Source organism: Acinonyx jubatus, chromosome B1 (genome assembly GCF_027475565.1).
Source record: "Acinonyx jubatus isolate Ajub_Pintada_27869175 chromosome B1, VMU_Ajub_asm_v1.0, whole genome shotgun sequence".
NCBI classification, from domain to species: domain Eukaryota; kingdom Metazoa; phylum Chordata; class Mammalia; order Carnivora; family Felidae; genus Acinonyx; species Acinonyx jubatus.
The window spans coordinates 187,428,062-187,454,859 of record NC_069382.1 but is presented as its reverse complement, the minus strand read 5'-3'; the positions used below and the strand labels follow the sequence as shown (position 1 = coordinate 187,454,859).

At 38.4% G+C, this 26,798-nt stretch overlaps 1 pseudogene; it reads right to left on the bottom strand.

Annotated features, from left to right (window-relative positions):
- Nucleotides 1-1,478: 1,478 nt before the first annotated feature.
- On the bottom strand, nt 1,479-19,715 carry LOC106986124 (60S ribosomal protein L4-like; annotated as a pseudogene).
- Nucleotides 19,716-26,798: the final 7,083 nt, after the last annotated feature.

The window sequence follows — 26,798 nt, the reverse complement described above, 5'->3', positions numbered from 1 at the left end:
TCATTGGGATTACCAAGTAGCCATGACGGACCTACTGGTATCCACTCTCTGTTCTAATTCTCTTCACAGACATATGGTAGAACATAGTGATTAGAAGTTTAGGTGGGAGAATCAGACACTTAGGTCCAAATACCAGCTTTATAATTTCCTAGCTCTGTGATTATTGCTAAGTTATCCAAACCCACTCAACTTCTTGTTTTTTCATCTATAAAATAGAGTTGAATTGTGCCAAACTTATTGGGTTATTATTCATTTCCTTTTCATGTATTCATTCATTAAACAAATGTTTACTGAGTACCTTTTATGTACTTGACTCTGTTTTAAGTCCTGGGAACAATAGAGGAGTGGGCACAGTAAGAATCCTGGAACTCAAGAAATATACTGAGAAGGAGATATAGACAAAAGCCTTAAAAATAAATTAAAATATGTCATATATAAAGTGCTTATATCAGTCCCAGAGCCTTAATTCTCACAGGGCCATGGCAGGAGGGCCAGATAATGCCTGCACAAAAAGTGGTTGGCATTAAAGGAGAAGAATCATGAGCTTAAGGAATCATGATCATTTATAATGGACAGTAAGTTTTCCTGAACTTTGCCCTGGAGAACAACATGTTATCTTTATTAAACAGGATATAAATAAACCTGCCTTTTACTGTCTATCTCCTAAGGCTGTTCACTATACAAAATCCTTGGAAGGTAGTCCAGAAAAAAGGAAGCCAGTGACTCTGCTTGCAAGATGTGAGGAAACGCTAGACTTGTGGAGAATTATCTCATAACACTTTCTAGAAATACAAATTCTTGGGTGAATGTAGACCTACTGAATCTGAAACTCTCAGGGTGGAGCTGAACAATTTGTGTTTTAACAGGCATCTAGGTGATTTTGATGCAACTGGAGTTGGAGATCACTGCCTGGGGAATGGACTGAAAACTGACCAGAGAATTTGGGTAGAGTGGATGGGAGTAGGACCTGAAGAGGCAATATCAATTAATGTGAATTGATCTAGAAATCAGGATACTGGGTTTCCACCATTACCTTTGCCATGGAAACCTGAGAAAATAATCTAGTTTTAATGACTTTTTTACATCTGAAAAAGATTTTGAAGATCACCTAGACCTAGGATTCCAAATAGGGATTTTCTTATGTGACAAGTCTAATCTCCTGATCCGCAGGCTTTAGAGGGATTTATAGGTGTCTGCCAGGTTGACAGCTGGGATGGATGTGGGGATACTTTTACAGCTGATATCACCGATCTATCCAAATTTCTTATTTTTCTTCAGGAAAAAAGAAGGCAATTATCTATCCTTTAGTAATTGCTAGTCCTCTGTTCTCTCTTTTCTTCAGGGATCATGCCAATGCTGGCTGTCTTTTACAAGCTTACTTTCTGTTACAATTTTGCATTGCTTTGGTGAATCATCATTGAGGTGGCTGGAGAAGTGTGGGGCACTTGGGTTCTTAGGCTGTGACTTTGTACTCAAATTCAGCCCAGATTGAGGATTTCTGGAGCAAAAGTCTTTGTCAGTTTACTTTTCTTTGAAGTATTGCTTGTTCGCAAACCAAATGGATTTTTTTTTAGTGCTCCTGCAATCAGTAGCAACTAGAGAAAGAGAGAAAAATGCATTTGAAGTAGTTTCTTGGAAATCATTCAAAGGTTTCAACAAGTTGGATATATTATTTACCACCATGTGAGTTCTCAAAAATAGCTTTTGAACTCTTAGAATCTTATCTATTTTGACATTTAAAATTTTTTATTATTTTTAATAATATTAAAAATATTAAATAATATTAATCATATATTATTATAATTATTATATTATTATTAATATTAAAAATATTAAAAATATTAAATAATATTAATAATATTAAAAATAATATTTATTGAGAGAGAGACAGAGAGACAGAGTGTGAGCAGGGGAGGGGCAGAGAGAGAGGGAGACACAGAATCCGAAGCAGGCTCCAGGCTCTGAGCTGTCGGCACAGAGCCCGATGCAAGGCTCAGACTCATGGACCGTGAGATCATGACCTGAGCTGAAGCTGGACGCTTAACCAACTGAGCCACTCAGGCGCCCCTATTTTGACATTTTTTAATGAAATATTTTTAGTCAGCTAAGCACACTGGAAAAAATAAAATTTTCATTTGAATTATAGCCATTTCTTTAAGGTGAATCTTTAATTTTAAGTGTGACTAATACTTCACAATGAATTTAAACAACATTGTGGATAATGGTTTTGATCTGTTTCCAAGAAAAATGAATACTTCATAGCTGCAGATTTGTTATAGTACTAATTAGTTCCTGCACCAGCAAGGACAGTATTCAGGATGAGGAAAAAATGTGGAACAGCAATAGCAGTAGCCAGGGGAGACAGAACAAGAGAGGACATGAGAGAGGAGACAGGAGAGAGGAGAGGAGTAAGGAGAGAAAAAGGAGTGAGAGAAAGAGCAAGAAGGAAAGGAGACCAAGTAAGAGTGTATGAAAGGCAGTGGTCAGGCTCTCTCTACTCCACCCTTGTTAAAATTGTGTCATTTCCAAGGGATGAGAAGCTGCTCTTCAGTTTCAAGCTAATGCTTTCCCAGAAAATGGTTCCTTTGTTCCCTAAATTATTGATTGGGCGATTAGGGATCTAAAATGATATTGTAATTCATTGTAAGATTCTTCCCAAAGTGTGACCTCCTGGAACACACTGATTGAGTTGCTACACTGCCATCTGAGTAATTGAAGAGAGGGTAGAAGTGCCCGAGAGCAGGAAATAGATGTCCATGGAAAATAGATAATTTCTGCAGGGTCCCCTGTGCAAGCCTGGCTCCATGGGGGTTGAAGAGTCCAATGGAAGGTTGGAAATTGTTCTAGACTGTCCTTTCTGAGAAAGAGTATAGGGTCTTCCTGCCAGTTCCTGTTCGCAGGGTGGAAATTGTCACTGGACTCTCTGTTTAGGAGTGAAGAGCACTCGCCCCTATCCATCTGTCACACCTGAACACAGAAATTGTTGACCCAGAAGCATGGGTTATCTAGTCATGAATCTGTCAAGGCACGGACGAGTTCTTAGAGTCTGGGAGGTGCAGTGGTATAGCTGTGGAAAGGGTGATATTTGGCATCATAAAGCCCTGAATTTAAATCCTTTCACCCCGCTTAATGGAAATCGTCTTGGAAAAGGTAATGTAATTGGTGTCTCTGTTTCTTAGTGTTCCCATCTGTAAAATGGAGATGATGAGAAAACAGTGGGGCCAATACATGGATAAAAGGATAGAATATAAATAAAAGGTTTATTAGTATCATGCCCAGTAAGTATCTCCATAAATTTTAACTGTTAATTCATTTTGCAGTTACATTTATGTTGTCATCCTTTCTATTGTTGTCAGAGGCAGGATGATAAGGGGCAGATTGGGGTATTGGTTCACCAGATAAGGAGGAAATCAAAGGATCTGGGAACCAGTGATGTGTACTAGGACAGAAAGCAACCAGGTCTTGAGAAAAAGATAGAGTATGGAGACCAGAAACTTAAGCTAACACTTAATTTAGTATATTACCAATACTGGTATCCATCATTTACTGATTATCTGCCAAGTGCTACTCTTCTATTGTACTATTATATACAATACCATAGTATTGTATAATCCTCATATCTACTCTCTGAAAAAGAGAGCATTATTTTCTTATTTGGACTACTGAGAATAAAGGGCTCAGAACATTTACATAGCAATTGAGAACCCAAGTTCTCATTTCAAGGTCTGTAGTTTTTCCATTGCACCCACACTTCAGGTGAATGCTCTTCAGGCCATTGTAAATATCTGTGGGTTCTGATCTCTTTTCTACATTTTTCTTTTCTATATCTTAATGGCTAGGATTTTTGGCCCCTGAGAAAGCTTCAGAAGTCTTCTCCTCCCCCGTATGTTTCTCCTCTCATCTCTTTAATTTCCTGGCTCCTGTTTTATTTTGTGTTATTGGTGGGTCTTATTGTACCTCTGATTTTATTATAAGCAAAATACTTTGAAGGGGGCACTATTTCAGTCAGGCATTGTCTTTTCCCCCCCATTACCTTCGATCAGGTCTTTATTCAAAATTAGCAGTCCAAAATGATTGGACTTTTATGGAATACACAAATTTAAGTTTTTATGCAGCAGGCTTCTTTAGTTCCGTGGTGGGCTTCTATTCTTTTCTTTTCTTTTTCATGGCTAAATCTGTTTCTTTTCCAGGCAACTTTGACCATGTCACAACTCATCTGAGCCTTAGTGTCTCCACCTACAAATGAAATAATAGATAATAAAGTATCACTGATTGTAATGAGACATGTAAAGTTAGAGCATTTTTCTTGACTGATATTGGAAGCTTTTTTTTTTTAATTTACATCCAAGTTAGTTAGCATATAGTGCAACAGTGATTTCAGGAGTAGATTCATTAATACTCCTTACCCATTTAGCACCCCCCCCACAAACCCACCAGCAACCCTCTGTTCTCCGTATTTAAGAGTTTCTTATGTTTTTCCCCCTCCCTGTTTTTATATTATTTGTGTTTCCCTTCCCTTATCTTCATCTGTTTTGTATCTTAAAGTCCTCATATGAGTGAAGTCATATGGTAATTTGTCTTTCTCTAATTTCGCTTAGCATAATACCCTCTAGTTCTATCCACATAGTTGCAAATGGCAAGATTTCATACTTTTTGATTGCCGAGTAATACTCCATTGTGTGTGTGTGTGTGTGTGTGTGTGTGTGTGTGTGTGTGTGTATACACACACACATTACATCTTCCTTATCCAATCATCCATCGATGGACATTTGGGCTCTTTCCATACTTTGGCTGTTGTCGATAGTGGTGCTATAAACATGGGGGTGCATATGCCCCTTTGAAACAGCATACCTGTGTCCCTTGGATAAATACCTAGTAGTGCAATTGCTGGGTCTTAGGGTAGTTCTATTTTTAATTTTTTGAGGAACCTCCATATTGTTTTCCAGAGTGGCTGCACCAGTTTGCATTCCCAGCAACAAGGCAAAAGAGATCCTCTTTCTCTGCATCCTTGCCATCACCTGTTGTTGCCTGAGTTGTTAATGTTAGCCATTCTGACAGGTGTGAGGTGGTATCTCATTGTGGTTTTGATTTGTATTTCCCTGATGATGAGTGATGTTGAGCATTTTTTCGTGTGTCGGTTGAAGAAGTGTCTATTCATGTCTTTTGCCCATTTCTTCACTGGATTATTTGTTTTTTGGGTGTTGAGCTTGATAAGTTCTTTATAGATTTTGGATATTAACCCTTTATTAGATATGTCATTTGTGAATATCTTCTCGCATTCTGTTGGTTGCCTTTTAGTTTTGCTGATTGTTTCCTTCGCTGCGCAGAAGCTTTTTATACTGATGAGGTCCCAGTAGTTCCTTCACTGTGCAGAAGCTTTTTATACTGACGAGGTCCCAGTAGTTCATTTTTGCTTTTGTTTCCCTTGCCTCTGGAGATGTGTTGAATAAGAAGTTGCTGTGGCAGAGGTCAAAGAGGTTTTTGCCTGCTTTCTCCTTGAGGATTTTGATGGTTTCCTGTCTTACATTTAGGTCTTTCATCTGTTTTGACTTTTTGTGTATGGTGTAAGAAAGTGGTCTGGGTTCATTCTTCTGCATGTCGCTGTCTGGTTTTCCCAGAACCACTTGCTGAAGAGATAGTCTTTATTCCATTGGATATTCTTTCCTGCTTTGTCAAAGATTAGTTGACCATATATTTGTGGGTCCATTTCTGGGTTCTCTATTCTATTCCATTGATCTGAGTGTCTGTTTTTGTGCCAGTACCACACTGTCTTGATGATTATAGCTTTGTAGTACAGCTTGAAGTCTGGGATTGTGATATCTCCAGCTTTGTTTTGTTTTTCTCAATATTGCTGTGGATATTCGAGGTCGTTACTGGTTCCATACAAATTTTAGGATTATTTGTTCTAGCTCTGTGAAGAATGCTGGTGTTATTTTGATAGATATTGTATTGAATATGTAGATTGCTTTGGGTAGTATTGACATTTTAACAATATTTCTTCTTCCTATCCAGGAGCATGGAATATTTTTCCATTTTGTGTGTGTGTGTGTGTCTTCTTCAATTTCTTTCATGAGATTTCTATAGTTTTCAGTGTATAGATTTTTTTCCTCTTTGGTTAGATTTATTCCTAGCTATTTTATGGTTTTGGGGACAATTGTAAATGGGACTGATTCCTTGATTTCTCTTTCTGTTGCTTCCTTATTGGTGTATAGGAATGCAACCATATTCTGTGCATTGACTTTATATCCTGTGACTTTGCTGAATTAATGGATCAGTTCTAGCAGTTTTTTGGTGTTTCATATAGAGTATCATGTCATCTGCGAACAGTGAAAGTTTGACCTCTTCCTGGATGATTTGGATGACATTTATTTCTTTGTTTTGTCTGATTGCTGAGACTGACTTCCAGTACTATGTTGAATAACAGTGGCAAGAGTGGACATCCTTGTCTTGTTCCTGACCTTAGAGGGAAACCTCTCAGTATTTCCCCATTGAGGATGCTATTAGCATTGGGTTTTTCATACATGGCTTTCGTGATCTTGAGGTATGCTCCTTCTACCCCTACTTTCTTGAGGGTTTTTATCAAGAAAGGATGTTGTATTTTGTCAAATGCTTTCTCTGTATCTATTAAGAGGATCATATGGTTCTTGTCCTTTCTTTTATTGATGTGATGAATCACAGATATTGAACCAGCCCTGCATTCCAAGTGTAAATCCCACTTGGTCATGGCGAATAACTTTTTTAATGTATTGTTGGAGCTGGTTGGCTAAAAGGATTTTTGCATCCATGTTCATCAGGGAAATTGGTCTATAGTTCTCCTTTTTTGTGGGGTCTCTGTCAGTTTTTGGAATCAAGGTAATGCTGGCTTCATAGAAAGAGTTTGGAAGTTTTCCTTCCATTTCTATTTTTTGGAACACCTTCAAGAGAATAGGTGCTTACTCTTCCTTAAACATTTGGTAGAATTCCCCTGGAAAGCCATCTGGCCCTGGACTCTTGTTTTTTGGCAGATTTTTGATTGCTAATTTGATTTCCTTCCTGGTTATGGGTCTGTTCAAATTTTCTCTTTCTTCCTGTTTCAGTTTTGGTGGTGTATATGTTTCTAGGAATTTGTCCATTTCTTCCAGATTGCCCGTTTTATTGGCATATAATTGCTCATAATATTCTCTTATTATTATTTTCATTTCTGCTGTGTTGGTTGTGATCTCTCCTCTTTCATTCTTGATTTTATTTATTTGGGTCCTTTCCTTTTTCTTTTTTATCAAACTGGCTAGTGGTTTATCAATTTTGTTAATTCTTTCAAAGAACCAGCTTCTGGTTTCATTGATCTATTCTACTTTTTTTTTTTTTTTGGTTTCGATAGCATTAATTTCTGCTCTAATCTTTGTTATTTCCTGTCTTCTGCTGGTTTTGGGTTTTATTTGCTGTTCTTTTTCCAGCTCCATAAGGCATAAGGTTAGGTTGTGTATCTGAGATCTTTCTTCCTTCTTTAGGAAGGCCTGGATTGCTATATACTTTCCTCTTATGACTGCCTTTGCTGTGCCCCAGAGGTTTTGGGCTATGGTATTATCATTTTCATTGACTTCCATATACATTTTAATTTCCTCTTTAACTTCTTGGTTAGCCCATTCATTCTTTAGTAGGATGTTCTTCAGTCTCCAAGTATTTGTTACCTTTCCAAATTTTTTTCTTGTGGTTGATTTCGAGTTTCATAGCGTTGTGGTCTGAAATTATGCACAGTATGATCTCGATCTTTTTGTACTTACTTAGGGCTAGTTTATGTCCCAGTATATCGTCTATACTGAAGAACGTTCCATGTGTATTGGAGAAGTACTGCTTTAGGATGAAATGTTCTGAATATATCTGTTAAGTCTATCTGGTCCAGTGTGTCATTCAAACCCATTGTTTCCTTGTTGATTTTCTGTTTAGATAATCTGTCTATTGCTCTAAGTGGGGTGTTGAAGTCCCTTACTATTATGGTATTATTATCAATGAGTTTCTTTATGTTTGTGATGAACTGATTCATACATTTGGGTTCTTTCACATTTGGTGCATAAATGTTTACAATTGTTAGGTCTTGGTGGATAGCCCCTTAATTATGATATAATACCCTTCTTCATCTCTTATTACAGCCTTTATTTTAAAGTCTAGATTGTCTGATTTAAGTATGGCCACTCCAGCTTTCTTTTGTCGACCATTGACATGATAGATGGTTCCCCATCCCTTTACTTTCAGTCTGAAGGTGTCGTTTAGGTCTAAAGTGGATCTCTTGTAAACAGCATATAGATGGATCTTATTTTCTTATCCATTCTGTTATCCTATGTCTTTTGATTGGAGCCCTTAGTTCATTGACGTTTAGAATGAGTACTGAAAGATACAAATTTATTGTCGTGTTGCCTGTAGAGTTGGAGTTTCTGGTGGTGTTCTCTGGTCTTTTCTAATCTTTGTTGCTTTTGGTCTGCCTCTCTCTCTCTCTGTCTCTCTCTGTCTCTCATTCTTTGCCTTTTCTTCCCCCAGAGAGCCCCTTACAATTTCTTGCAGGGCTGGTTTAGTAGTCATGAATTCCTTTAATTTTTGTTTGCCTGGGAAACTTTTTCTTTCTCCAGCTTTGCTAGATAAGGAATTCTTAGGTACATATTTTTCTGATTCAGCAAATTGAATATATCCTGCCACTCCATTTTGGCTTGCCAAATTTCTGTGGATAGGTCTGCTGCAAACCTGATCTGTCTTCCCTTGTATGTTAAGGACGTTATCTTCCCTTTCTGCTTTCATGATTCTCTTCTTGCCTGAGTGTTTTGTGAATTTGACTATGATAGGGCTTGCTGATGGTTGGTTTTTGTTGAATCTAATAGGAGTCCTCTGTGCTTCCTGGATTTTGATGTCTATGTCTTTCCCCAGGTTAGGAAAGTTTTCTGCTATGATTTGTTCTCATAAACCTTCTACCCCTTTTTCTCTCTCTTCATCTTCTGGGATCCCTATGATTCTGATATTGTTCCTTTTTAATGAGTCACTTAGTTCTCCAATTCTTAAATTGGGCTCTTTTGTCTTAGTCCCCCTTTTTTTCTGCTTCATTATTCTCCATAAGTTTGTCCTCTATAGCGCTGCTTTGCTGCTCTGCCTCATCCATCCTTCCTGCCATGGCAACATTCAAGATTGCAGGTCTGTTATAGCATTTTTTAAATTTCATCCTAACTTTTACTTCTTTTATCTCCACAGAAAGGGATTCTAATCTATTTTCAAGACTAGTTAGTATTCTTATTATTGTGATTCTAAATTCTGGTTCAGACATCTTGCTTGTATCTGTGTTGATTAAGTCCCTGGCTGTCATTTATTCCTGCTCTTTCTTTTGGGGTTAATTCCTTCCTTTCATCATTTTGAAGGAAGAAAGAAATTAATAAGGTAAAAAAAAATTAAAATTAAAAATTTTAAAACAACACACACACAAAAATCAAATGATGCTAGATCGTAGGTGTGTTTTGGTCTGTTTGTTGAAAGGGGCTTACTAGATTAGAGAAAAAAGAGAAAGATAAGAAAAGACAAAAAGAAAAAGAAAAAGAAAAAAAGAAGAAAAGAAAAAAAGGAAAACATTTGAAAATTTGAAAAATGTATGCAATGAAATAGAATAAAATTAAATGATGGAAGCAAAATATAATTTGAAAAATTTACAAAGAAGTAAAAAATATATTAGAAAAAATTAAAGAAAAATATTTTTAATAATAATTGAAAATAAAAATAATTTTTTCTCTTTATTCAAGAAAAAGAAAAGAAACAAAAAAGAAAAAAATTGAATAAATGGACCAGTGAACAGACTAGATACAACTGAAATTACCTTGTTTTCCCCTAGCAGTCAAAGTATGAAGCACTTTATAGTCTGTAAACTAAGCAGGCAGAGAGACTTGTGGTGTTCCTGAAGAGCGAGGTTGTTCCAGTTGGGTGGGGCTTAGTGTAATGGCTCCATTATCCACTAGATGGCGCTGCTTAATTTACTGGGGTGGATTGTTGTTGTACTTGTAAGTGCGTATACGCATGTGTGGGAGGGGTGAAAATGGCACCACCCAGCTACCCAGTCTCTAGTATGGGAACTCTGTTCTCCCCGATCAGCAATCATGCACCCGTCCTTTGTGTCTGGCTTCCATCCACTCCCTACTTGTACCCTGTCCATGACCAAGCCATCAGATTGCCAGGTAGCACCTCCCTCCTGAATTTTATCTTGGATGCGGATGTGTTTCCCAACCCCTCACTTCTGAGAAACTGCGACTTTGACCCACTCAGACCTTCGGGGGAGGGTCTCACCAAGCAATGGCTAGGTGCCAGCCTCACCCAGGAAGATTTGCAGGACTGTGCTGCTGCTAATTCCCAGAGACTGTGGCTGGGTGCCAGCTTGCCCCAGAAAAAGGTGATGCGATCATGTAGCAGCAGCCTTTCAGGGATTATGGAAAACCACAACATACATCTGGTGCCAGGCTTCACCCTTAACATCTTTGTTCCAGAACCAGCAAATGTGGTTGTTCTCTGGGGTCTGCTGTGACCTTTGCCTGTGGGATGGCCGCACAGCCTCTACCAAATGTCCTTCCAGCAGGGGAACCACCTCTGCCTGTGTGGCCCAAGGACCCCAAGGACTTCACTCTCTGCTCCTGGGGATTCACTCTTCCCACCAGAGCTCCACCAGGTCAAACTGTGGAGTTTTAGACTCTGCACTCCCCTGTTTATAGAGTCTTAATGGAATTTAAACCCTCTCCTTTCTCCTTTCTCCCTGTTTTGTTCAGTCCTTGTGGCTGTTTCCACTTTTTCCACTTTCTCTCCAGCTGCTTTTGGGTGCTTTTCCCACACTCTCCCCTCATCTCTCTTCTCTCTCCACAAGAAAAAGCAGCTCCCTGCCCTCCCTCCGCAGCTTCTCTCTCCCCCAGTTTACCTCTCCATGCCATGTACCTGCTGAATTCTGTGGTCAGATTGTGCAGATTATTGTGTTAATTCTCAAACAGTTTTCTAGGTGTGCAGGATGGTTTAGTGTTGATCTGGCTGTATTTCATGGATGAGAGATACAAAACAAACCTCCATGCTGTTCTGCCATCTTGGCCCCTCTCCCATGGTGGGTTTCTTTTCTGCAGGCTTCCTCTATGCTTCTGGTTTCTTGGTAGCTGCAGGCTTTTTTCCTGCCAAAGGTTTCTTTTTCCTTTTTTTAAAAAATTTTTTCCAAAAATTTATTCAAGTTATAACCTATAGTGTAGTATTGGTTTTAAGAGTAGAATTTAGTGATTAATCACATATAACACCCAGTGCTTATCCCACAAGTGCCCTTTTTAATGCCTATCATCCATTTAGCCCATTCCGTACCCACCTCCCTACAGCAATCCTTAGTTTTCTCTAGTTAAGAGTTTCTTATCATTTGTCTCCCTCTCTGTTTTTATTTTTCCTTCCCTTCCCCTATATTCATCTGTTTTGTTTCTTAAATTCCACATATGAGTGAAATCACATGATATTTGTCTTTCTCCGATTGACTTATTTCACTTAGCATAATACACTTTAGTTCCATCCACATTGTTGCAAATGACAAGATTTCATTCTTTTTGATCACCAAGTAATATTCCATTGTGTGTGTGTGTGTGTGTGTGTGTGTGTGTGTGTGTGTGTGTGCATGCCATATCTTCTTTATCCATTAACCAGTCAAAGAACATTTGGGTTCTTTCCATAACTTGGCTATTGTTGATACTGCTGCTATTAACATTGGGGTGCGTGTGTCCATTCAAATCAGTATTTTTGTATCCTTTTGATTAATACTTAGTAATGCAATTCCTATATCATATGGTAGTTCTATTTTTAACTTTTATAGAGCCTCCATATTGTTTTCCAGAATGGCTGCACCAGTTTGCATTCCTACCAACAGTATGAGAGGGTTCCTTTTTCTCTGCATCCTTGGTAACATCTCTTATTTCCTGAGTTGTTAATTTTAGCCCTTCTGACAGGTGTGACATGGTATCTCATTGTGGTTTTGTTTTGTTTTGTTTGTTTGTTTGTTTTATTTTTTAGAGAGAGAGAGATCAAGAGCAAGTGAGCAAGCAGAGGGGAAAGGCAGGGTAGAGGGGAGAGAGAGTCCCGTGGCCATGGGATCATGCCCTGAGCCAAAATCAATAGTTGGACATTCAAGTGATTGAGCTACTCAGGTGACCCCTCACTGTGATTTTGATTTGTGTTTCCCTGATCATGAGTGCCATTGAGAATTTTTTTCATGTATCTCTTAGCCTTTTGTATGCCGTCTTTGGAGAAATGTCTGTTCATGTCTTGTGCCCATTTCTTAACTGGATTATTTATTTTTTGGGTGTTGAGTTTGAGAAGTTATTTATAGATTTTGGGTACTAGCCCTTTATCTGGTATATCATTTGCAAATATTTTATTCCATTCTGTAGGCTGCCTTCTAGTTTTGTTGATTGTTTCCTTCACTGTGCAGAAGGTTTTTGTCTTGATGAAGTCCCAATCGTTCATTTTCGCTTTTGTTTCCCTTGCCTCCAGCGACATGTCTAATAAGAAGATGCTGCAGCCAAGGTCAGAAAGGTTGCTGCCTGTGTTCTCCCTTGGGGATTTTAATGGTTTCCTGTCTCACATTTAGGTCTTTCATCTATTTTGAATTTATTGTTGTGTATAGGTAAGAAAGTTGTCCAGTTTCATTGTTTTGCATGCCACCATCCAGTTTCCCCAGCACCATTTGTTGAAGATACTGTCTTTTTTCCATTGGATATTCTTTCCTGCTTTGTCGAATATTAATTGACCATATAGTTGTGGGTTCATTTCTGGGGTCTCTATTTTGTTCCATTGATCTAAGTGTCTATTTTTGTGTCAGTACCATACTGTCCTGTGATTAAAGCTTTGCCATACAGTTTAAAGTCTGGAATTGTGATGCCTCCCTCTTTGTTTATCTTTTTCAAAATCACTTTTAGGGTCTTTTCTAATTTCATGCAAATTTTGGGATTGTTTGTTCTGGCTCCGTGAAGAATGCTGGTGTTATTTTGATAGAGATTGCATTGAATGTGTAGATTGCTTTGGGTAGTATAGACATTTTAACAATATTTGCTCTTCTAATCCATGAGCATGGAATATTTTTCCATTTCTTTGTGTCTTCTTTAATTTCTTTCATAAGTGTTCTGCAGTTTTCAGAGCACGGATCTTTTACCTCTTTTGTTATGTTTATTCCTAGGTATCTTATGGGTTTTGGTGCAATTGTAAATGGGATCAATTCCCTGATTTCTTTTCTGCTGTTTCGTTATTGGTGTATTGAAATGCAACAGGCTTCCTACATTGATTTCATATCCTGAACTTTGATAAATTCGTATGTTAGTTCTAGCAATTTTTTGGTGTAGTCTTTTGGGTTTTCCACATAGATTATCATGTTATCTACAAAGAGTGAAACTTTGATTTACTTCTTGCCAATTTGGATGCTTTTTATTTCTTTTCATTGTTTGATTGCTGACTCTACGACTTCCATTAATATGTTAAATAGTAATGGTGAGAGTGGACACCATTGTCATATTCCTGATCTTAGGGAGAAAGGTTCTCAGTGTTTCCTTATTGAGGATGATTTTAGCTGTGGGTCTTTTATTTATCGCCTTTATGATACTGAGGTATGGTTCCATCTATTCCTACTTTGTTGAAGGTTTTTATCAAGAATGGACACTGTATCTTGTCAAATGCCTTTTCTGTATCAATTGAAAGAATCATATGATTCTTATCCTTTCTTTTATTAAGGTGGTGTATTATGGTGATTGATTTGTGAATATTGAACCAACCCTGTAGCCCAGGAATAAATTCCAGTTGATCATGGTTAATAATTGTTTTAAGTACTGTTAGATTTGATTTGCTAGTATCTTGTGCAGATTTTTTTGCATCCAGATTCATCAGGGATATTCATCTATAACTCTCCTTCTTAGTGGAGTCTTTGGTTTTGGAATCAAGGTAATGCTGGCCTCACAGGATGAATTTGGCAGCTTTCCTTCCATTTCTATTTGTTGGAACAATTTCAGAAGAATGGGTATTAATTCTGCTTTAAATGTCTGGTAGAATTCCCCTGGGAAGCCATCTGGCCCTAGACTCTTATTTGTTGGGAGATTTTTGATTACTGATTCAATTTCTTTACTGGTTATGGGTCTGTTCAAATTTTCTATTTCTTCCTCTTTTAGTTTTGGTAGTTTCTAATCTTTCTTGGAATTAATCCACTTCTAGATTGCCCAATTTATTGGTATATAATTGCTGATAATATTCTATTATAATTGTATTTCCATGGTGTTTGTTATAATCTCTTCTCTTTCATTCATGATCTTACTTATTTGACTGCTTTCTCTTTCTTTTTAATAACTGTGACTAGGGGCTTATCAATTTTGTCAATTCTTATAAAGAACAAGCTCCTAGTTTTGTTGATCTACTATTTTTTAAAATTTCTATATCATTTGTATCTGCTCTCATTTTTATTTCCCATTTTCTTCTGGTTTTAGGTTTATTTACTGTTCTTTTTCCAGCTCCTTTAGGTTTAAGGTTAGGGTGTGTATTTGAGACCTTTCTTGCTTCTTGATATAGGCCTTATTGCTGTATACTTCCTTCTTTTGCCCTCCTTTGCTCCCTCCCAAAGGTTTTGGATTGTCATGTTTTCATTTTCATTTGCTTACATTTATTATTTTAATTTCTTATTTAAATCACTGGTTAGCCCATCACAGTTAGTAGGATGTTCTTTAATCTCCATGTATTTGTGGTCTGTCCAGGTTTGTTTGTTTGTTTGTTTTTGTGTTTGACTTCAAGTTTCATAGCATTGTAGTCTGAAAATATGCATGATATTATCTCAATCTTTTTGTCCTGGTTAAGGCCTGATTTGTGACCCAGTGTATGATCTATTCTGGAGAAGGTTCCACGTGTACTTTAAAAGAATGTGTAGTCTGCTGCTTTAGGATTAAATGCTCTGAATATATGTTAAGTCCATCTGGTCCAGTGTATCACTCAAAGCCATTGTTTCCTTGTTTATCTTCTGCTTAGATGATCTGTCCATTGTTGTAAGTGGGTGTTAAAGTCCCCTAGTATTATTATATTACTATCAATGAGTTTCTTTGTTAATTTATTTGTATATTTGGGTGCTTCCAAGTTTGGCACATAAATATTTACAATTATTATATCTTCTTGCTGGATAGACCCCTTTATTATGATATAATGCCCTTCATCTCTTATTACAGTCTTTGGTTTAAAATTTAGTTTGTCTGATATAAGTATGGTTACTCAGTTTTTTTTGTGGTTTTTTTGATGTCCATTGACATGATAAATTGTTCTCCATCTCCTCACATTCAATCTGGAAGTGTCTTTGGGTCTCATGTGAATATTTTAAAAGCAGCATATCAATGGATCTTGTTTTTTTATGCATTATGATACCTTATGTCTTTTGATTGGAGTATTTGGTCCATTTACATTCAGAGTAAATATTGATCAGTATGAATTTGGTGCCATTGTATTACCTGTAAAGTTGCTGTGCTTGTAGATTGTCTCCATTCCTTTCTAGTCTTTGTTGGTTTTGGTCTCTCTTTCCTGATCAAAGTGTCCACTTTAATATTTATTGCAGAGCTGGTCTAGTGTTTACAAACTCCTTTAGTTTTTGATTGTCTTGGAAACTCTATCTCTCCTTCTGTTCTGAATGATAGCCTTGCTGGATAAACTATTCTTGTCTGTGGGGCACCTGGGTGGTTCAACTGGTTAAGTGTCAGACTTTGGCTCAGGTCATGATCTCACAGTTCTTCAGTTGGAGCTCCACATCAGGCTCTGTGCTGACAGCTCAGAGCCTGGAGCCTGTGTAAGATTCTGTGTCTCCCTCTCTCTCTGCCCATCCTCTGCTCACACTTTCTCTTTCCCTCTCTTAAAAATAAAGAAAAACATTAAAAAAATTAAAAGTATTCTTAGCTGAGTATTTTCTCCATTTATCTCATTGAATGTATCATGCCACTCACTTCTGACCTGGCAACTCCCTGGACAGGTCTGCTGCTAACCTAATATGTCTATCCTTACAAGGTTAAGGACCTTTTGTTCCTAGCTGCTTTCAAAATTCTCTTTTTCTTTGATTTTTTGCAAGTTTTACTATATGTCTTGGTGTTGACCTGTTTTGGTTGATTTTGAGAGGGGGTGTCTCTGTGCCTCTTGGACTTGAATGCCTGTTTCCTTTCTCAGATTATAGAAGTTCTCAGCTATGATTTTTCAAAGAAACCCTCTGCACCTTCCCTACTCTTCTTCTGGGACTCCTATGATACAGATAGTATTGTGCTTCATGGAATCACTTAATTCCCTGGGTCTATAGTCTTGATCCAATAGTTTTCTTTCCCTCTTCTTTCCAGCTTCAATATTTTCCATAACTTTATCTTTTATATCACTTATTCATTCCTTGGCTTCTTCCATCCTCATTGTGATTACAATCAGTCAGTTTTGTATCTCAGGTATAGCATTTTTTTTTTTTAACTTCAACCTATTTTTTAGGTCTTTTATCTCTGCAGCAAGGGTTTCTCTGGTGTCTCCTATGCTTCTTTCAAGCCCAGCTAGTATTCTTATAACTGTTGCTCTAAATTCTTGTTCAGATATATTGCTTATATATATTTTTTTAATTTTTTTTAACGTTTTATTTATTTTTGAGACAGAGAGAGACAGAGCATGAATGGGGGAGGGGCAGAGAGAGAGGGAGACACAGAATCGGAAGCAGGCTCCAGGCTCTGAGCCATCAGCCCAGAGCCCGACGCGGGGCTCGAACTCACAGACCGTGAGATCGTGACCTGAGCTGAAGTCGGCTGCTTAACCGACTGAGCCACCCAGGCGCCCCGCTTATATATTTTTTGAGTAAATCCCTGGCTGTGATTTCTTCTTGATCTTTCTTTTGGGGAGAATTATTTCATCTTGTCATTTTGTCCAGGTTTCTGTGTTTTGTGTGTTATGAAGTCTTGTTATGTTTCCTGATCCTGAGAGTAATGCTATATTGAGAAAGGGTTATACACTTTACAAAGCCTGGTGCTTCAGGAAATGGTTAAGGTGTATGCTGTGTACACTCTACTGTTATGATTTGGCTGCTCTTTGCCCCAGTTAAGTCGTCTGCAGAGTACCTCCTTGCTTCTAGTGGAGAGTGTTTGGACCTTTAACTAGGTGTGCTTTAATTTGTTTGTTTAAATAAGCCTGATTAAATATAAAAAAGTGCTGATCCAAAGAGAGAGAAAAGGAAAAGGAAAAAAAATCCCCAGATAAGCAAATAAACAAAAAAGTATAAGCCTCATTACAAAGAAAAAGAAAGAAAGAAAACAACAACAACAACAACAACAACAAACAAACAAACAAAGAAATCCTAGTCCTATTTCCACCAGAACTAAAGCTGACACTTTGGAGCACTCTATGATCAGTAGACTTGGTGCATACAGGGGGCCTGTGCTGGTTCTCTGGGGGAGAGACCTGCCATGCTGGCTTACAGTCATATCTGCTTTAGAAAAGATGTCCCTATAGGGCCCAGCATGGCGAGGTTTGGTGTAAGCGGCTCCACCCTCCACTGAGGGCGCTATGTTGTTCATTGAATGTAGGTGTTCCAAACATGCTGGCTGTCAGGGGAAAATGGTGTCACCCCACTCTCTTATCCCTGTTTAGGGGAGCTCATGCCTACTGCTGTTCAGGAAACCCTCACAGAAAAGCGAACAACCTCCCTTTTTGTGTCCTAGGCTTCCATCAGATCCCTGCCCTCAACCTGTCTGTGCCTGGGGCCAATGAATACCCAGTGCCACAGTACTCCTGTGTTTTATCTCTGGCCTGTGGCTGGGATTCAACACTCTAAATCGTAAAGGATCAGCAAGGCACAGACCAGATTCCCTTCTCCAGAGAAGGAGGTCTGTGCTGTGTCTGGTGCTAGCTTTTTCCCAGTGAAGCAGTTGCACAGCTGCGTAGGCACTTGGAGTTTATGGTGAAGCACAGCAAAAAGCTGTGATCAGGTTATCTGTCCTCTGTGTGCATTTCTGTCCCTTGCAGATGAATGGCTGCTCACTGGTGCCCACTCAGTCCTTTGTCCTTGGAGAGGCAGTATACCCTCTTCCAGATGTACTCCAGGAAAGGGAACATTCTCTCCTAGTGCGACCCAGGGGATCTCTACACCACACTGTCCTCTGTCCACTCTGTCCAGTGTTTGCCTTTCTCCCTAGGAGCACTGCTGCCCACCTGGCTTGACTCCAGCAAATGGTGCTGACTTCTAAAACCTCAGAATTTGAGTTCCATTGTTTGTAAAAACTTGCAATAGTCAGTTCCTGTTGATTCCCCAGTCAGTGGTTTGGGGGGAGTGTATTTCTTGCATGAACCCCACGCACTGCTCTCTCCCCCTCTCTTTTTCTCTGTCTTCTCTCTGTGAAAAGGGCTCCCTCTCCACTGCAACACCACAGCTTTTCTCTCCCCCATTTTACATCTCTGCACCTGCCACCTTCTCTTCTCTAATTGTGAGGATCATTCTCTTCATCCTCAGATCGATTTGTTAGGTGTTCCAAATGATTTGATGTTGATATAGCTATGTTTGAGGGATGAGGCAAGCCCGGGGTCCCCCTACTACACTGCCATTATAACTCCTCCTCCTCTTCTGCTTCTTAACACTGACAGCCTTCTTTCCTTTCTTCCCTACCACAAGCTTCTGGCCTGGAACCCTTTTATCTGATTTGGCTTCTAATACTGCTCCTGCCTTATCCATCTGGAATTTGTGATTCTTGGCCCAGTGAAGAATGGTGTTCTGGTGCATGGTTTTTTCACATGGGTGTAGCTTCAATATTATTCTCAGGTTTTTCAGTGAATACTTCTTCAGAACTCTGCACTGAATCTTCTTATGTGGTACTTGGAGGGCTCTTGGGATCTCTGGGCTCTTCAAGATTCTGCTAAGGTCTGTATTAATCATCTTGTGCATGGGAAGATTGTAGTCACTCCTGAGGGAGGCATGCTTACCCCTAGTGCCATACAGAGTGTCTAGCTTGCAGAAAACAAGCATTTCAATCCAAATGCAGAAAGGCCCCACATGCCCACCAGGAGTAAGTTTCAGAATGTTCTATGTGCTTATATTAAGTAAAATAATTCCACGGATGTTTCTGAAGGCCTTAATGTTTCTTCATTATAGATGACGCAGGGGCCCTTGTGCTGGATACAATGACAGTTGCTCATTTTGCCCTTGCCAGCTCTCATTCTCTGAGAGGCATAGACCTTTTTGATATCATTCTTCCTTGGTCTTTTTATAGCCTTCAACCACCAAAGAAAGTTCAGGAACTTCCTCAATACGAAGACTTTTAGACATGACCAGCACTAGTAAGGCTGAGGCAGCCAGGGCAGAGTGATGGCATATTGCTTCTGTGTTGTGTTCATTCTGTGGTGCCAAAGGCACCAGGTTTTGGTTGGTGCAAACATGTGGCCCCTATGACACATATTTCTAAAAGCGCCCTGGACAGAATGGTGAGTTCCACCACTTCGAACTCTGGAAATTTGAGTCATGGCTCTGCCAGTCTCTCTAAGACTCAGCACTGCTTTGATGACCTGCTAATTCACTGACACCAGATGGCTGTTTGCTGTTTTCATGCAAGTTGGTGTGAACAAAGTTCATGGTATTGGGTCGAATGGGAGCCTTGAACACTGCAGACAAAGTAACATTAATTTCCAGATGACTCCTCCTTCTTGGAGTATACGGATATCAATGGAGGAGCACAGTCCATCATAGGGAGAGGAGAGGGCCATACTCCTGTATCAGTTGGATATTGTGTGTAGCAATTCATCCCCAAACACCTATTTATTATTTCTCAAAGTCTGTGAGTTGACTGAAGGTTGACTGATCTTGGCTGGGCTTGGCTTGCAGGTGGCTGTGCTCCATCCTCCTGCTAGGATCGTCAAGCCAGCCCAGTTTGTTCTTGACAGTGGCAATGGCAGAGGTTCAAAAGAGCAAGTGGAAGCATACAAGACTTTTCAAAGCCATCTTATTCTGTGGGCCAAAGAAAATCACATGTTTGAGCCCCAAATTAGGAAGTAGGGGTACCCTCATCTACAGTGGATGACACTACAAAAATATATGGCAAAGGATATAGAATTAGGGAGAGTCAGGGAATTAGGACTATTGATGAAATTTATCACAGAGATGTGTCAACCAAGCAATCATTTTACAATCTACTGTTACTTGTTGGTTTCTCTTACTCTGACTTAAGGAAGGGTTAGCTCCCTTCTGAATCCTGACAACCATGGGAATCTGTTATCTTCTTGGAGGTGGTTGACTCTGAGTGTTGCTTTTTCCAGTTTCTTACTCTGCTTCCTCTCCCCTGTGAAATTGTAAGCTGTGGAGTATCTTCAAACTTGAATCATTAAGTAGGGCACATTTGTGAAGTAACAGGTTTTTTTCTTTAAAAAGTCTTTATTTCCTTCAATAAGTAGGGACAATATGAGTGTGTACATTCACATTATAATCTGGTATTCTTGTATTTTAACTGTTATTGTATCCCTTTAACGCTTTTCCTGGTATTATGGTATTTTACTGAACCTTGTAAGACATAATACCTTTTGTTTGCTAATGGCAGAATTTTAAGCAAGAAATAATACTGACTGAGTAATGGAGGGGCTGTGAAATTGAAATCAACTCCTGTATTTGGACATGAATCCTGATTATTGCCCAGAATGGGTGTTCACACATGACCCTGATGGGCTGTATGAATAAAACTCTTATTTTTATTCTGCAAAATTCACCCATCCAAGGTAGGAATCTGAAACTTTTTGACCTTGTTCTTGGAAGGAGTTATAACATGCCATTTAAATCAATATTAACCTGGCCTCCAAAACCATGTGGAATCTGGGCTTTTCATTCTTTGCATTTTGCATTCTTTTTCCTTCTTTCCAACAACATTCTTACCAAACGTGCCTCTTCTTCCTTTCTTAAATACCAAGCTACTCCATGCCTCAGTTCTTTGTACCACCCATTCCATCTGCTGGAATGTTCTTTCCCCAACCAGCTGTCTTTCACCTACCTAAATTCCTGTGTGTGCATTGGGACTAAGTTAAATCCTAATTTATTTGAGAAGCTGTCCTGACCTCACAGTTGTGATTACCCAATCTGTCGCCCTGTGCTAGAACTTTCCATCTTCCTTCCTAGAACTTTTCACATTTCTAGTGACTGAATGAATCATTGCATGGTTTTATTTTGTTTTTTTTTGTGTGTGTTTTCCTTTCTGGCCTCTTAGTTCCTTGAGAGTTAGTACACCTTGTTTCCCTAGCCCCTGGCCTATGGTGTTTGGCACAGAGAAGGTTGTGAGTTCCCATTTGTTGAATGAATGAATGAATGAATGTACGAGGCAAGTTTGCAGAGACATAGATACTCCGAACTGTAATAGACTGTAAAAGTTCCCATCTTATGGCTTCTACAGCAACTCTCCTGGTCTCCAGGTACTGATTGCTTCTGCTTGAATGCTTCCCCCAAATGGGAACTCATTCTTCTTGATGCTGTCAATTTCATCTTTTTAACAGTTATAAAATTTTCATGTTTCCATTTCCATTAAACTAGAATGTGTCATCTCATAACTCTTATCTATTGATTTTATGTCAAGCCCCTTGGGATTTTACAAAACAACCTTAATTTATCCATTATTTGTCAGTGTTTTGTGTATTTGAAAATAATGATTGTAATTCCTATGCATTTTTAATTGAAATACTCAATCTTTTATATGCACACTTTATCAACATTATCTAATTTAATTGTCAACATGATCCTCAATGAGTTGTATTATTATCCCCATTTTACAGATGAGAAACCTGAGGCTGAAAGAGTTTAAAGAATTACCCAAAATCATGGAATCAGTAAGTGGCAGAACCTGGATTTGAAACCAGGAACCATAATTTTTGTAACCCAGATTCTTGTTATGCTGAGGGGACTAATATAGATATTATATTTAACAAATGTGAAGGACTTTGTAGAAATTAACACACTGGGCTGCTGTTCCCTTACTTTTTGATCTTCATACTCTTGTGAATAGTGCTATAAGATGCTTTTGTTCATATTTCATTCACGTTGGCAATCTTTCATCCCTTTCTGCATTCACCTGATGGCCACCATATAGGGCTGCATGTTTAACTAGATATCCATTCCTGTATGATGAATCTAGTACCCTGAACCTTGATAATGGCAATGACAAGCATTTTTAGCCCTATGACATTTTTACTCCATTTTGCCATCTCTTCCGGTGTTTCTCAGTACTTGATCTCTGGCTTCATCCAAGCGTCTTTAGCCCTATACTTACTTTCTCCCTTCTATAATATCTAACACTGATCTTGTACTGACATTGATTCTCCGTTACTCTTTTTCATTCATGCCTGCAACATCTACCTTTTGTACCACTGGGGAACATCCTAAAATAATCTCTGTGTCAATTTAGTTACATTATGCTGCTGTAACAAACAACACCAAAATATTAGTGGCTTTCATAGAAAAGGCTTATTTTTAATTCATGCTTAATGTCCTTAGTAAGTTAATATTCAGACTGTTGATCACAGTTCCTCAGAGAGTCAAGCTAATAGAGCAGCTACTATCTTGAACATGACCTGTTGTTGTGACATTAAAAAAAAAAAAAGATGAGTCCTATTGTCTCTTATCAACAATTGAGTGCTTAGCCTGGAAGTGACACTAGTCATATGACCCACCCAATCATAAGGGGGCCAGAGAGGACATTTCTGACATATGAGCATACATTGGGGAACTAAGAAACATTTGGTTTATATTTGATAACTTAGTTTGTAAGACTAAGATTTGTCTTAGGGATAATTAGGTTATATTAAATAGAAACCTACTCAGTGTAGCTCATTGGGAATTTAAAATAGAAATTTATTATAAGGAATCAAAGGATTTTAATGGAATCCAAGAGTTGAAGTACAGTAACTGTACTTCATAAAGTATGAAGTACATAAATATGGGTCTTCATAGCTATCATAAGCTATAGATTTTGAGAACTGGAAGGCTTCCAAAAACTAGGCAGCAATTCCATTGCTCTCTTTGTCTTTAGAAACAAATGACCTCTCATCTCTCTTTCCTTGCACATTGGATCCATTCTCTCTCTCTTTTTTCCTGCAAACTAGCCTTCCCTGTTTATTTTTTAGCACATGCGACCCTAAAATTGACCATCTCAGAATGGGAAGCTTAATTCTTAAGTCGATTTGACCTTATAATTTCAGGGCCTACAGCTTACTAACCCAGATTCTCTCTTCTCCTTGGGTTGGTATCCTTCCATGGTTCAATTAATAACTATTATTGGCAGGGCAAAGATGATGTTAGATAGTAGTAAGGAGTCCTGTCTCTAGGGAGAATGGAAGAGGAATTGATTGGAATCTTTATCACTTTAGCCTTTTCTATTACTAGTTTAAATGACCAATAATACAGTTCCTCAGAAAAGGGATTAGACATCATCTTTCCAAATAGTGTGGAACATCATGAAAACCCCAGTGTTCTTTTGTGTTGTCTTTTCTGAATGTCTTCTCTTTTCTGATGACTTCTGAAATCCTACATTATAATTTTACCTCTTAAATATTAAGATTTAAATCTCAGTTACATTTAACATTAGGGAGACCCTAACCATTCCATATATTCCGTCAACTAGTTAACTAATTAGTTAAACAAATGATTATTAAGTGCCTATTAGGTAGAATGTGTGCTTTGTGTGGGTGTAACCAAAAGGAACTGCCCTCAAATTGCATGCAATCAAGTATTGACAGGTTCATGTGAATTAGGATTTTAAGGTCAGGTTTCCAAGGCTAACAGACCACAGGCACTTGTGGATGGAAAGATGTGAGCTGACTTCTATAGAATATCCACTGTGTACCATGCACCATGCGCTGGGCCCTCTGTGAATAATTTCTTGTAAATCCTTACATTACACCACAGAGATCAATGTCATCATTCCAATTTAAAGAGAAGCAAGATTGAAACTTAGGTCTTTTAGATTCCAAAGGCTGTTTTCCTTTTCTAGGTCAAGCTGCTTTCAGGAATGAGGTGGTGATATCATCCAGAGTTGACTAAATTGGGCTGGTCTTTGACTCTGTTCATTCTCTTTCTGTCTTATAGCACTACCTTAACAATTTCTCTTTTAAGTCACTTCATGAGGAAATTTGCTTCTCATAGTAAATAACTGGGTGGTTTTGATTTAGGTTCTTTGTTCAAATCCAAGTAAAGGTTTATGATAAGAGGAAGAGCCTGAACCAGTGTGAGTTGATCATTAAAGCTGGAAGTAATGATTTCTGACACAGGTGGGAAATAAATTCTTATTAGCAACTAAGTTAACAATTGACCAGGTTGTCCCAGTATGAATGCCTCTCTTGTGAGTAAGCTAACCCTCTGGGAGGATGTAAGATCTGTTCACTTTGATTTCATCTCAGAATTGATAATTGTCTTTTTTCATTTCAAAGGTTCATCCAGTAGTTTATTAAATGGTGCCCTCATGGCCTCCAAGAGCTCTGTCTTCTTCTATGAGTTCCTATCTCATTGTAGGGAAATTGCATAAGTTCTGGTAGAATACTACAAACTGTAAAAGCTTCTCAACTTCCTCTACTCTATAAGGTATTCACTAACAAGCAATAAACTAAAAAGAGGCACAGTGGAATGGTGGAAAAAGCATGGAGCAAGGCAAAACTGTGTTTGAATCTTGGCTCCTTTGCTTAGTAACCGTGTAGACATGGATAAGTTATTTAACCTCACTGTTAGTCAGCTTCCAGATCTGGATAGAAGAAGGTAACAAAATCTACCTCAGAGGCTTGTTGCTGGAATTAAATGACATAGAACCTGTAATGCATAGAAAATACTCAGTGCAACAATGCAATTATGATATATTTATACAGGCCTGCCATGAATGACTATGTAGACCGGGTACTGCATGACTCCAGGGAGTACCATTCAAATGTGGTCAGTACTGTGTGGCTAACAACCTTTATGACCATAGTCACCCTACTGAAGGACTTAGCATACTGCCCAGTGCAAAGAGAGTATTTTTAAAAAGGCAATTATCATTCTTATTACTCCTCCTGTGGAATTTTCAAATCTGGTGTTCACTCTTGACTTCTTCTTTTTGGACTATTGGTTTGGTTGAGCAACCTACCTGACTTCAGCTTCTTTTCACTCCAGCTGGACATTTCTTCTTCAATAACCCACTTCCATTTTGTAAACAGCAGACTGTAGGCAAATGATAACCTGGAATCTTGGGATTCTTTTCCCCATCCTGGACCTAGAGCTTAGCTTTTCTGTTTTCCTGGGAAGTGGAATCAGAGACCATGGACAGAAAAGTAGGAACTGGGTTTATGATACAGAGAACATGCTTTTTTGGGTGAGGGTAGTGGCTTCAGACTGTTAGAACTTGAATTTGAAAATTGTGGTGATCTTTATAAACATAGTTTCACTGTCATAGAAGCATAAAAAGGTCTCTGAAAGTGGTGACAAAGAGAGTTAAAGGATTAGGACAACTCTGTGACTAGAAAAATTTGCACTTTTGTAGAGAATTTCTGTGGCACAATTTAGAATTGGATTGTCAAGCATTAATGTAAATTTGTGAATACTGAGCCATAGCTGTAATGAGATTCTGTTGTTACCTGAAGGGAAGGCATTTTGTGGACCTTAAACTGTATTGGTTTTGAATAACTTGGTGCCACACCTACATTTTTAACATGCTGATTTGCTTTCACCTTATAGAGCAATGTCTTACCCAAACTTGTAGATGTGCAGATTGCTCCATTCCTTTGAAAGTGCATCAGGAGAAAGGAAGGGGGGGAAAATGAGAAATTACACATATATGAGGATCATAAGAAGGCTTGGTTTTATCCTTTACATGCCAGTGAATTTATTTGAAATAAGTATTTTGTAGATTGAAATTGTACTGCTCAAGAGAAAGTAAATGAGTTGTGTGTAGTGGGCAAGGGAGGAAGAATGGAAACATTAATATCTGTGAGGTATACTATGTCCGAATTCTTTGCACATTCATTTAATCCTCATAATATATCCATGAGGCTGTGGTTATTATTTCCAGTTAAGAATGAGAAAAGTCAGGTTCAGAGAAGATGATTTGTTCCTACTGGAAGTGTTTGGGTTCTAACCCATATCTGCTGACTCCAAGGCAATTCCCCTTTCATTAGACCAAGATCAGCATGCATTTTTGGAAAACAACTTTGGTAAATAGGTTTTGTGGGCTATAAGGTCTCTGTTGGTGCTACTCACTGTGCTCAGATGGTACAAAGTCAGCCATGGAGAGTATGTAAACATAAATGAGCACTGCTGTGTTACAATAAAGCTTAATTTGCAAAAAGAGAGAGGGTGAGATTTGATCTGCAAGTCTCGTTTGCCAAACCTTGAAAGCCTTAGAATGAAAACCAAGGCAACAAATCTTTAAATGAAAAGAAAACAGTTAAATGAAGGTAGAATTTGGACAATGACACCGTTTTGTAAGGGACATCATAAAATTTACATACAGTTTTCCTCATATAGTAAGAGCAAAGGCCATTTCATATACACTTTACAACTGTATCAGCTACATGACTATGTCAGTCCTGGAAGGCAACGAAATTCTTCTTTAAAGAGATATGTGACTAGTGTTTTATGTATAACATCTCAGTTAACCACAAAAGACTGGGTCAGAGCAATACCCATGAACTGTTACAGTCCCTCTACCTCAGTTTGGTTACTGGTTCCTTCTCTTGTCATTGACTAAATTTTAATGTAATTCTTAGATTTCTATAAACAAACAGATCATCATGTTGTTGGAACAATTCTAATATCATAAAGCTGGACAGGTAAAATTTAA